Source organism: Ostrea edulis, chromosome 3 (genome assembly GCF_947568905.1).
Source record: "Ostrea edulis chromosome 3, xbOstEdul1.1, whole genome shotgun sequence".
Taxonomy (NCBI): Eukaryota; Metazoa; Mollusca; class Bivalvia; order Ostreida; family Ostreidae; genus Ostrea; species Ostrea edulis.
The window spans coordinates 49,052,368-49,058,263 of NC_079166.1; positions in this window are offsets into that span (position 1 = coordinate 49,052,368).

Below are 5,896 nucleotides of genomic sequence, written 5' to 3' on the forward strand. Positions count from 1 at the left end.
GAGCACTTTGATGAGTTGGGATTCAGCAGGGAGCACTTTGATGAGTTGGGATTCAGTAGGGAGCTCTTTGTGGATATGATTTGGCAATTTAATGATGTTTTTCATGTTTGACGTTATTTTTAGAAGTTTTAAACATCGTTATTTTTTTGATAGCATCACATCTCTAAATGCGTAAAAACGCCATCAGAAAATTGTGTTCATTGTCATTCTTTTTCAAAGATACGAAGACGTATTTTGAGGAAAGTTACAGTAAATAACTGCCTCTATCTCTTCATTCAAAAGTATATTATGAATGAACTGAAGTTAAATAAGGTTAACATGTTGTAAACTTCAAACTAAGCAGAGTTTTAATTTAACCTTCGTTCACACGAATGACGGACTCGGTGCGTCTTCTTCAGCCTCTGATCGAATGTTGAATTTGATGTGACAGAGTTTGCCACTCCTGATGCAGTGTCCGTGTCACTTCATCAAATGTTTGAATTGGCAGTGTCCTTTGACGGACTCGGCAACCAACCAATGATGTCCCAAATGTGCTCAATAGGTTCAAATCTGGACTTCGAGCTGGTAATGGTAGTGTTGCAACTGACTCTACACTAAAAACCCTGCACAGAACAAGCACGATATGATCTGGCATTGTCATCCATGAACACTAGACTTGATCGAAGAGGATGTTTGTGAAAAATGAGGCATAAAACTTGCAGCAAGAATGTCCCTTTGGTAATTCTGTGCATAGTGGTTGCCCCTAGCTTATATAAGATTCAGTCTTCAGTCGTAGGAAACATCCCCACACCATAACTGATTTACCGTTAAACGGAATCTTTCGTTCAACATATGCAGTTCTAGGTTGTCGCCATACACGCATTCGTCCATCTGTGATACGTAGCAAAAAGCGACTCTCGTCCAACCAATATGCTTTCCAATGATATCCCAGGCTATTGAAGTTACAATATTGACGAGCTTGACACAATTGTATACGTGCTGCTTTGGTTGGGTGAAAGCAAAGATCTCTCTAGGTCTTCTTGCACGATAGCCAAATGACTTCAGTTAATTCCGCACTATTTTCGCTGAAAGCAAACGATGTGGCATTCATCCCCTCTTTCAAACCGAGCTATTGGTAAAACTGTTTTGTCTAACCATTCCTCTGAGTGCATTGTCCTCCCACACCGGGTCTTCCAGATCTGGCTTGATCTTTGATGTCATTTGTTAACTGGCACTTTTTGACAATTCTACAGACGGTTGAATGACTAATTTGTCTCAATGACATACTTGCTTCCCGTTTTCCGATGATCTGCTATTAGATTGCATTTTAGTCTTGCGGAGGACCCATAATTTCGATGTGCAAGAAAATTAAACCTAATTTGTCAAGCTATGCAGGTTAAATAATGAGTTAAAGCACTGGGTACAAATCTCGCCATTCTGTTAGATGATCCCGACCAACATAGTCTATCAAAGCAAGGATTCAAACAAAGGCACAGACTGAACTGCGTGACTGAATTCAAAATTATTACTCCGTTTTCAACATTTTTATAAAAGGAGTAACGTTGGTGGTGCAATGCTTATTGGTAAGTTAAACTCTCCTGTGTTTAAAATGTCTTGTATACGCTCAAGCCATGGATTTCTGGTATTTTCATAAGAAGTCTGTTTAAAGTTGGTTTTTACGTCCCGTCGAGAATTTTTCACTCATATCAAGACGTCACCAGTTGTAGGGGATGTGCCTGTACAACAAGAACTGCGAACAATAGTGTTGTTTCGCCGCCTACTTTCTGATTAATTTTTAAAAGGCATCATTTTAAAATGATTTTATGTCAACATAGATATTTACAGTGTATATGAATTTTCATAGAAGTTCACTTATTTCACAAAACAACGAAAAGTAACTTTAATTTGGGTTAAATCACGTATTACACTAGAAATCAATGAAAAACACAAATTCCTTTTTTAACACAGGTACAATCAATTGTCATTGACCAAACTTAAAATTTTCACTCTTTGATCAATTGCAAATGAGGTTAGTCTATGGAAAATGAAGATTAACCAATTTTTACTAAATAATATGAAGTAATTTGATGAATTAAATGGTTATTTATTTATACCAATAAGCATTTTAAATTATATGATATTTTAAGGTAGTACCAAACAGATACGTTGCACTTTTTTCTCTCGAAACTTTAATATTTTGTTCTACGGAACAAAGCCCCTTGCTGTGCGTGGTATAAAAGAAATCTACCCTATCCTTTTCTCCCCACATAGTTTCAAATAGAGGGTATCAGACCCATTTACATTTAGAAGAATGTTGAATTAAACTTTCATGATAAGAACGTGCTCTATGTAAAAAATTATCGATAGAGATTTTACAAAAATTGATAATACTTTTTAAAAAACTTACCAATTCGTTACTAAATCTCAACAAAATATATTGTAATTGATATACTTGTGTACACCACGATGTACAATATAATATGCATGACTCGTCAATAGCAAATCTTAAACGTAAAATTGCTACATATCTCTTAAAATGAACAAAATGATACAGAATTTGATATATCTTAAGAAAATTCAACGTAGGATTTCGAATATTTTGGAGTTTTTAGCAAATTTTATTAAGAAAAATTGACAAATTCGGCAAATGACGTCATCATATTTGACCTTTAACCTTAAGATATGATCTTGACCTTCATCATACGTTAAGACGAAACACTGCTTAAACATGCGTCCAAATATCAGGTCTCTACTTGCTACATAAGAAAAGTTACCCATAACTTTGTAATAGACAGTTAAATCTCACAAAGATGAAATAAATGCATTCAATATTTCCGATATATTGGATGTTTCCCATATTTTTTAGAATATGCTAAATACAAGCCGTGGAATACATTAGTTTGTTCAGAACATTATTTTGAATATTAGTATTATGGAGATTTCATTTATTAAATTATTGAATTAAAGAAGATATACGTGAAAACTGATTTTACAGGTGTTTGGTACTACCTTAAAGCCTGATTTCAAGGAACAGATTTTTCTAACCCCTCTCTAATTAAAAGGAGTTGTAATTAAGAGCAATTAATTAATTAACACCGATATTAAAGTTTTAAATTATCAATTACTAATGAATTGTACTTTGCATAAAAAGATCTCATTAGCAGAATTGCAATTGAAAGCTTTCTTAAATATAATACGAGTTGAAAATTTAAGCAGAAATCCCGAGTTAACGTGCGTATTTCTTTAGATTTATGCTTAGCGCTTATGGCCATTGCAGTGATGGTTCTTTAACGTACCAACGACTGCCGCGACACCCGTTTTTAGCTCACCTGAGCTGAAAGCTCAAGTGAGTTTTTCTGATTGTCTTTTTCCGTCGTCTGTCCGTCTATCTGTAAACTTTTTACATTTTCGACGTCTTCTCCAGAACCACAGAGCCAATTTCAACCAAACTTTGCACAAAGCATCCTTGGGTGTAGGGCTTTCAAGTTTGTTCAAATAAAGGGTCATGCCTTCTTCAAAGAGGAGATAATCACAAAAATGCAAAAATAGGGGGGGGGGGGTAATTTAAAAATCTTCTCAAGGACCACTGAGCCAAAAGAGCTTAAATTTCCATGAAAGCTTCTTAACATAGTGTAGATTCAAGTTTGTTAAACCCACAATAGGAATCAAAGTTGTACATGCGAATATGTTGGGAAATTGTTTAGATATGGGCCAAGGTGGCTCAGGTGAGCGATGTGCCCTTTGGATTGTATTTGATTTTCAGTTTGAACTATCCTAATATAGAGCCTATAATAAATCATTATGCAAGTCCAATGATCAACATTCGTGACAATACAAATTGAACCTTTTTCTTCTTTTTCCGAAATTGAAAAAAAAATATTTATCTGTTCTTCCGACTTGTTTTAGTAAGTTATTGAATTGATAAGTAAAATAAAATCCATCAACGTGTTCTTGCTCTTCATCTTCTTTCAACCGAACATTATATGCCAATTATACTTTTTAAAGACAACATAAGTCATGTAAATAGATATGTTGCTTGCTAGAACGCTTTTATTACATTTTACATTATTCTTTTCATATACATTTACAGACAAATATACATTACCAGTTAACCGAACCAAGAATAACTTGAGGAAACTAAACATTTTTTGACAACTTGAATTTGAGCTACCAATCAATTGTCCGCGACAAACTCCGGTCTTTTGAGCATGTTCAAAACTTGAAACGGATACCACCGGACTATGTAGTCCGCTTAGTGTATGGTAGCTACATGTATGTGTTGGTATGCGTTTTAATCAGTCTTTTCCTGTATTTGTCCAGTTCGCATCCGTTAATGTCTTGTGGACATGAGACACGACCGGACTACTACCGGACATGCAGCGGGTCAACTGAAGATGTAATAGACACCAACCAATTTTAACATTGCAAAAGAGAAGCGTCCGTTTGACAACCGTTATTCGCCAGTTTCATGCGTTTACTTTGCGAGTAAAGTTGTGTTAGCGTAACGGCGTGTTGCATGTCGGCGTGACGGCGTGTTGTGACTAACTTTTGCAAATGGCCCCATCAGGACACCATTGTGAACAGACAATAAACTCCACCTGTGACGTCATTCTATTATCTACCAGAAACAAGAACACAAATAAATAATATCGCATGAAGGAAGGACTTTTTTTAATGTATCTTTGAATTGTTGCGCACATGAATTGAATGAACGATATCTTTAATTCAAATGAATTTAAGATTTTTAAAAAATAAATGCGTGCATTTGTTATGCTATAGTTATTGATATTATATACAGTAAATAAAACTGGATTATGAGGAAGTCACTTGGAGCTCCGAAATAAATGTTCCTTATGTAACATACATGATGTCTCTCCCTATTGAAAATTAGATAATGATTTTACGAATGAAATCGTAATCCGTCATGCCGAATAGGTGACCAAACACAAAATGAACGGTCGTTCATAATTTTAAGATTTGAAACTAAGTAAATTGCGAATGTGTTTATAATGGTAGTTTTGTCTAGTGCGACAATTTAAGGGCAAAATTATGAATATACGTGGTTTCTTCTCGTCAAACACAATTATTGAAAACGTAATACACTACTGTATACGAATGACAAACAGAAAACCTGCTATATTATTCCAGGTAGTGTACAATCTAATTTCGGTAAAATGTTTTAACTTTAAAGTTATAAGGTGCAAAACTTCCCAGAACAGTCCCGGACCATTCGATATAAAAGGCAAATGATAACGAACACTGATCAATCTTTTAACTCCTACAAGGAATACAAAATAAAGAGTTGGACAAACACGGACCCCTGGACAAATTCTCTTTAGAGAAGTCGACGCGTTTGTACAAAAAACAATTATCGATGTGTCAGATCGTTGGTCTCGGGAGGGGGTGTCCTTAGTTGAAAAAGATGTACGTGTACACACACTGTAAGTAATATAATCATAAATCTTCATAAAATGATAAGAATTAATCTCGGCTGAGATTCGGCTTGGCTGAATATTTGGACTGACGCCTTCACCGAATCTCGGAGCAGTTCTTCATAATTCATGTCTGGAAATTTACTTTCAGCTTCGGCCACTTCTAGCTATTAATGTGCACTTGGGTGACACTGCTGTTCGCTTCAAATAAGTGATTTGACTGTTAAACTAACTTTCTATCACTATTAATTTTATTGCTTACCATTTGGGTATGAAAATCTTAAAATGAAAAGTCACTAAATTTTCCGTTTAAATGATTATTTCCATGGCACAATATTTTATCTCTTGAAATTGAAGAGTTCCGTATATCTCTAATTTGAAAAACAAACTATTGGAACTCTTCAATTTCGGGAGTTAAAATATTGCACCATGGAACTCATCATTTGAACGGAGAATTTAGTAAAAGTTTATCTTATGGAAGTTAC